Genomic DNA, 6,841 nt, shown 5'->3' on the forward strand with positions numbered 1-6,841 from the left:
TCTTTATTTAGGGCAAGTCACCTCTGCTGCTCCCCACCAAGCGGTTAGCACTCGGGCAGGCCTGAGGGTTACAGTGGGGGCTAATCCGTCACCTTAGGGCCCGCCGATCCCTCGCTCCTCATCAGTGCTCTCTGTCTCTGCTTCGAGTGTGAGCACTGGTCCATTCTCTGGGCTAGCCGCGCTCTCATTAGATGACACCGGGGCGTGATGTCCATCAAAGCATCGGAGGGCAGTTTGACATGCTTCAATGAAGATCCGGACCCCCTGCCACCCTTCGGGGTTGTTAGCAAGGTTTCTGACCTGGAGTCATGTTAGCCGTGTTATCCCAGGCTGCTTCGGCCGGGGGACTGGAGATGGCTTGTCCCACACAACCGCGGCCAGACCGCTTAGATGGGTGATATGTGGTTGTAAAGAAGAAGGCGAAGCCTTCCAGACCCCACGTCCCCATCTTTCCCGGTACACAGAGAGCTCACACAGGCATGGAGGGCTCCGCACAGCTACCAATTATGCACTCATGACCACCAAATCAACTGCCTGTGCCCTGGGGAAGACGATGGCCACTTTAGTGGTCCAGGAACGCCACCTCAGGCTGATCTTGGCTGATATGAGAGACGTTGACAAAGCTCGGTTTCTTAACGCTCCCCTATCCCAGGCTGGCCTGATCAGCGACATCGTTGGATAGTTCACCCAGGAATTCTCCGCGGTGAAAGAGCAGTTTAAGGCGATGGGGGAAGTCATCTACCGGAAAACTGCTCTTTCCACTGCCCCTTCCATTGCAGTCGCTCCTCCCCGAGGGCATCCACCCGCTGCTTCTATTTCTGCTCCGCTTCCGCTGCCTGCTCCACCGGCCAAGCGGCAGCGCCGAGCCTCAAGCAGGGCTCAAACGCCCCTGCCCCAAGGCGCCGCTAAGTCCGGTAAATGGTCCGCGAAGTGTCCCTGAGATGGGCCATACGTAGAAGAGGGGACCTGCTCTTTCCTCGGTGGGGGGCCGAGGATCATCACATCAGTCCATAACAACGACTTTAAATCCATCACTGCCGGCCTCCGGGTTGGCGGCAACTAAATTTTAATTAAAAGAGCAGTTTCCTCTTTCTCTCTTAGGTTGCACAAACCCAAGCACTGCCAGTCTGGGACGCTCTGCCTTCCAGCTTTCAGCGCCGGGACCCTTCGCCTCAGGCCCTTAGAGTGCAGCAAAAAGACTCCTTTCTCTCACTCCGGGATCCAGGGAGGATGGTAAGAGAGATTCTCTTATTTTCAGCTCTTCCTCGGGACGCACTGCTTATTTTTTTGCTGATTTTGGCAGCCTCTTTGAAATTCATTGTGTAATTAATGTGTTGCACATTTTTGGTGTATTCCAGTTTGTTTATTTGTTTTGTTTTTTGCGACAAAAAAGCATTAGTGTATACAATTTTAGAAGAGTTGTTCTTTAGTGCCATTCATTAAGCGTTTAATTCTAAATCTAACATAGATTTGTCAGGAAATATGGAGAAGTTCAAAGGAATTTATTAAACAGAATGAAATCAACAATTCTGCTCTCCTCGGCAGTAAGTAAACAGTCACTCAAAGATATCATAGAAAACACAGGCAGTCTGTAAACGACCCTTTTCTGGGCGCTGGTGGACTGATCAAACGAAAAAGATCCTCTTGGTTTAACAGTAGTAAAGTAAGGACAGACCTCAGGGAGCCAAGCAGATGAGACCTCACTCGAGCGTGGACTGTGGGCAGAGCAGAGGTGAGCCAGAGCACAGATAATTGGATAACAAGTGAAGAAATAGTTAATACAGGACTAGACGAGACGGAGTACAAAGTGCGGATATTTATTTAACAGAGAACCGGTAGCACACGTAGCACTTGAACACAAAATCAATTAACAAGCACAGAACGAGGGAGAAGGGGAGACTAAATAGCTAAATAATCAGGGAGAACAGGTGAGACCAATGGGGACGGGGAAACAAGAGAATTGATAACAGGTGAAACTGCATAAAAATGACAATACACAAGAGGAAGACAGAGAAGTCACAAAAAACCCCGACAAGATCTCACTAATGGACAATTTCGCTACCAGAGCTTACTCACTTACCCGGGCTAAAACACAAAATAGATCATAATCTCTTTTGATATAATTTCCAGGAATTAAAACAAGTGTGCCAAATTAAAGTGTATTTCATTTCAAGTGAACAAGGTAAGTTTATATGGACATACCCTTGATCCCTCCCAGATAGCAGGCAGTAATCGGCCCGAGCTCGGCTGCCCTCCGGCGCCTCTGGCTCCGACTCGGCATCGGCGAGTGTTATCCGGGCCGAGTGCGGCCCGCAGCTCGCTCGCGCACATGCGGCTGTGATGCGGCTGTAAAGCACTGGCCCGATTCCGGTCAACCATATGGCAACCGATTAAGGCTGATGGCAACCGATTAAGTTCTTATTTTATCTAGTAATCTGTTAGCTCCACGTTTAATGATAATTTGAGAAAATATTCATGGTACGATAGCAAAAAAAAAAAAAAAAGAATATTTAGTGTGGATGGTCGCAATGTTTAGACGCAAACAAAACAATATTATTTATAAATAGATTATACATGTCATCTAGAGAAAAACTATGTAAAATTCGCTTATTTTTGAGATAGCACGCTACTGTGCTGACTGTTTTTGTTTTAAAGCAGAAGTTGGTTTCATAATAAACACATGCGTGACTAAACTCATGATCCACACTCCAATCCAGACGGTGGCGGTAATGCTCCAAAAAGCTGGTTGTCAACCACCATGGCACGAAGATCACAAGAAGAAAAAGTTTGTTTTTTTTAAATATTTCATGTGGATTCCGGTCAGAAAGGTAAGCTTTTTACTGCTTGTGTACTGTATAATTAGCGAATTTAGAGCTTAAAACATTTCCACGGTGTTTGGTTGTAACAGCGTTTAGTAATTTACAACAGTTTGATACGAAATGTAACTTGCTTTAAGAAACACGACTGGAGCTAATGTATGCTAACGCTAACAGTTACAAACACGTCTGAAAGTTCCTTTTCCTTTAACACAATGTTAGATTGTAACGTGTGTAGTAACTGAAAACTATTTTATTATTTTAAAGAAACATGTAACGAATTTGTGTGTGTGCTAACTTTGCGTTAAAGAAAGTTTCTGTAGACGAATCCATTACCATGGCAAAACGTGTTTTTTTCCTGATTTAACATTATAAAGTACCGTGGATGTTGAAAAAATCATTGTACAGGCGTTTACTTATCCAACAGTATTAATTCTGTGATTTATGTGTAAATAAAAACTAATCGTTTTGGATTAATAAAATATTATTGTTTATCTTGTTTATGCAGTTAGTCACGAAAAGTGATCGAAACTCGACTGTTTACTATTCTCTTTAAATTATCCAAGAGAAATATATTACTATGCACTTTAATTCATATGTGTTAGCCTATGTGAATCAATTATATCTTTTGTTCAAGCTGTAATGGTCAGTTAATGTAAAACTGAACGTCTTAAAGCAGATTTTGATGTTTTTTTATGTTATTGACAGTGATAAATTCTGATTTAAATGAATGGGTAACAATATTTGTTGGTTAAGTCTTGTTGTTCTTGTTTAACAAAGGTTAATGAGATCATTTTGCAGAACATCACGACCAAAGAAGTCAATAGCACACTCTTTTGAACGTGAATAGGCATGTTATAGTTGTGTGCTAAAAGTCCATTATAAGCTGTAAACTGCTGATACATTTTCAACATAGATTGAGCTTTTCAGACATTACATTACTAATTGCTTCACAAACAGCTGAAATGGTTTATTGTTATTGGCTATCATCATCATCAAACATTTTTCACAATGGTAGGTTAATCTTCATGGGTACAGAATAATGCATGTGCTTGACCATCTTACAAATCTATGTCTCAGATTCATAAGGCTGTCACTCTGCATGAATCTCCGAATAAATCTTGTGCAACCTTCTGTGTACTGATTATTTACACTATAGGTATTATATGCATTAATTAACTTTGATAGTATTTCAGGATTTGAACTTTTCTTTACCGGAGGTTAACAACAATGTGATGTTTTATTATAGATGCATATGAGGAAGCTCGACTCAAACATCCACACGCAACTGTGATTTCTGACTGGTAGACAGATGAGGACGATGATTGCCTGTCATACATCTAAAGACAGAACAGGTTTGTTTGCAATTATTTTAAACACATACTGTCAACATTATGTCATTGATCTATTACAACCTGTGAGTTTTGCCCTGGCACTATACTAAAGTGATGTTTTGTTTTGTAAATGTATCTGATTAAGGGACAGTATAGACACATCTATACCGTGATGAAGAAAAATTACTTGGAACAAAGAGGCTGGATAAAAGGCAGGTATGAAGATTTCAGAAATCAAGGCAGCACCACAAGTACCATCACCATCAATGACTATGGCAGAAATCTTAAGACCACCATCAAGATGCACAGATACTGTACATTCCAGTACACCAGGCGTGTCCAAACTACGGCCCGCGGGCCATCTGCGGCCCGCGAGGCTTTTTATAAATATCAATAGAATCTGGCCCGCTATACAAAAATGAACGTAATTCAATAAATAACCACTGGGTGTCGCTATTACATGCATTCAATTAAGCAGCAGTTCTTGTTATGATCTATCTGTCTATCTGTCTATCTATCTATCTATCTATCTATCTATCTATCTATCTATCTATCTATCTATCTGTCTGTCTGTCTGTCTGTCTGTCTATCTACACACAGTTGAAGTCTGAATTATTAGCCCCTCATTGATTTATTTCTTCTTTTTTAAATATTTCCCAAATGATGTTTAACAGAGCAAGAACATTTTTACAGTATGTCTGATAATATTTTTTCTTTTGGAGAAAGACTTTTGTTTTATTTCGGCTAGAATAAAAAGCGGTTTAAATTTTTTCATGAACCATTTTAAGGTCAAAATTATTAGCCCCTTAAGTCTTCAGAACAAACCATTGTTATAAAATAACTTGCCTAATTACCTTAACTTGACTAGTTAACTTGATTAACCTAGTTAAGTCTTTAAATGTCACTTTAAGATGTATAGTAGTGTCTTAAAAATATCTAGTCAAATATTATTTACTGTCATCATGGCAAAGATAAAATAAATCAGATATTAGAAATGAGTTACTAAAACTAATATGTTTAGAAATGTGTGGAAAAAATGTTTAACTCTCCGTTAAACAGAAATTGGGGAAAAAATAAACGGTGGCTAATAATTTAGGGGGGCTAACAATTCTGACTTCAACTGTATATATATATATATATATATATATATATATATATATATATATATATATATATATATACACATACATGTGTCTGTGTGATGTATGTAAAATTTGGCCCGCGACAACGTTTGTTTTTTTTGCATCTGGCCCTCGGCCCAAAAAGTTTGGACACTCCTGCAGTACACCTATGAACATTTACAGTCTTTGTTCTAGTGCAGTTTGAGATCAAGACAGAACTTATTGCATCTCGTGATGTCTTTGTAAGAATTGAAGACATCACTAAATTTGTTAAGGTTTAATGCAGCTAGAAAGTAAAGATCAACTAGAGAATATCAGCAGTGTCTAACCCACTGTTGTATTTACAGAAGTTGTATGAGAATAAGCTACAGGTTGATTTATACTAATCTGTTATTTTTCTTTTTTAGCACGACTGACTGAAGTTTTAAAATCATGCAACGTCATAAAGCAGCAGCTGGGCCTGATTCTCACAAAACCAAAACAGACGTGATGAAATTCCAGATGTAAACACATTTGACCTTCCTTTGGCCAATTTGATTTGGAAAAGCTTGAAAATCAATTAAAGGAGCAGCCCGAACAAATGAAGAAACTGGTAAGTTCAAGCTCTTGCTAATTTCAAAGTGTTTTAAGTTTATTTGTTTTTTTTGATAGTTTTTTTGCTTCGTAGGTAGCCTACTTTTTTCCTAATTTTTTCTTTTTTTTTACATTAGTACTTGTTCACTACTAATTATCTGTTTATCTTTTAATCACAGATGGAGTGAGGACAAATGTCTATACCACGCCACTGATAAAGAAGTGGAAAAATGCATTACAAGGTAGCTACAACTTGCCCCTGACAGGGATGGAGGAAGAAAGAAGAGAAAGCTAATGTGTCAAATGTCTACATCACTATTTTGTTTTATTTTTTAAACAACATTTTAAGTGTATTAGGATGTTCCCTGATACTTGAACAATTTGTTTCTTTAATTTGCATATATATATATATATATATATATATATATATATATATATATATATATATATATATATATATGTATATGTATATATATGTGTGTGTGTGTGTGTATATATGTATGGTATGTGTATGTATGTGTGCGCGCCAAATTCTGAAGAAACATCTTGATACATTTTTAATAAATGTAATACAAATAAAATTATAAATATAAAATTGCACAAGACGTGTATATATATGAAATGTATAATCATCTCACTCATGTCTTGCTGTTTGTGCAATTGATTTTGTTCAAGTTTATTTAAAAAAAAAAGTTTGACTTTATACTTCTGCAATTATATATATATATATATATATATATATATATATATATATATATATATATATATATATATATATATTTGTTTGTTTATTATTATTTTAATGTTTTATTAAAAAATGTTTCAAGATGTTTCTTCAGAATTCTGCAGTACTTTTTACAAGTTTGACTTGGATATTTTACGGATTGTCATTGGTATTTTTAAGATGTTTCTTGCTATATCTTAAATTGGTTTCTATATTTAGGTTTATATAAAATTTAGCTGTTTTTTACATATTTTTAATTGAAGTCTGTTGGGA

General features: G+C 37.8%; 1 long non-coding RNA gene across 1 annotated transcript; it reads left to right on the top strand.

Moving 5' to 3' along the window:
• Positions 1 to 2,772: 2,772 nt before the first annotated feature.
• LOC137495951 (uncharacterized) lies at positions 2,773 to 6,119 on the top strand. The gene is made up of 5 exons (XR_011015952.2): positions 2,773 to 2,828; positions 4,066 to 4,171; positions 4,296 to 4,366; positions 5,679 to 5,863; positions 6,024 to 6,119. It is a non-coding gene; the product is annotated as an uncharacterized lncRNA (long non-coding RNA).
• The last annotated feature ends 722 nt before the right edge of the window (positions 6,120 to 6,841 follow it).

This window comes from Danio rerio, chromosome 6 (genome assembly GCF_049306965.1).
Source record: "Danio rerio strain Tuebingen ecotype United States chromosome 6, GRCz12tu, whole genome shotgun sequence".
In the NCBI taxonomy this organism is placed as follows: domain Eukaryota; kingdom Metazoa; phylum Chordata; class Actinopteri; order Cypriniformes; family Danionidae; genus Danio; species Danio rerio.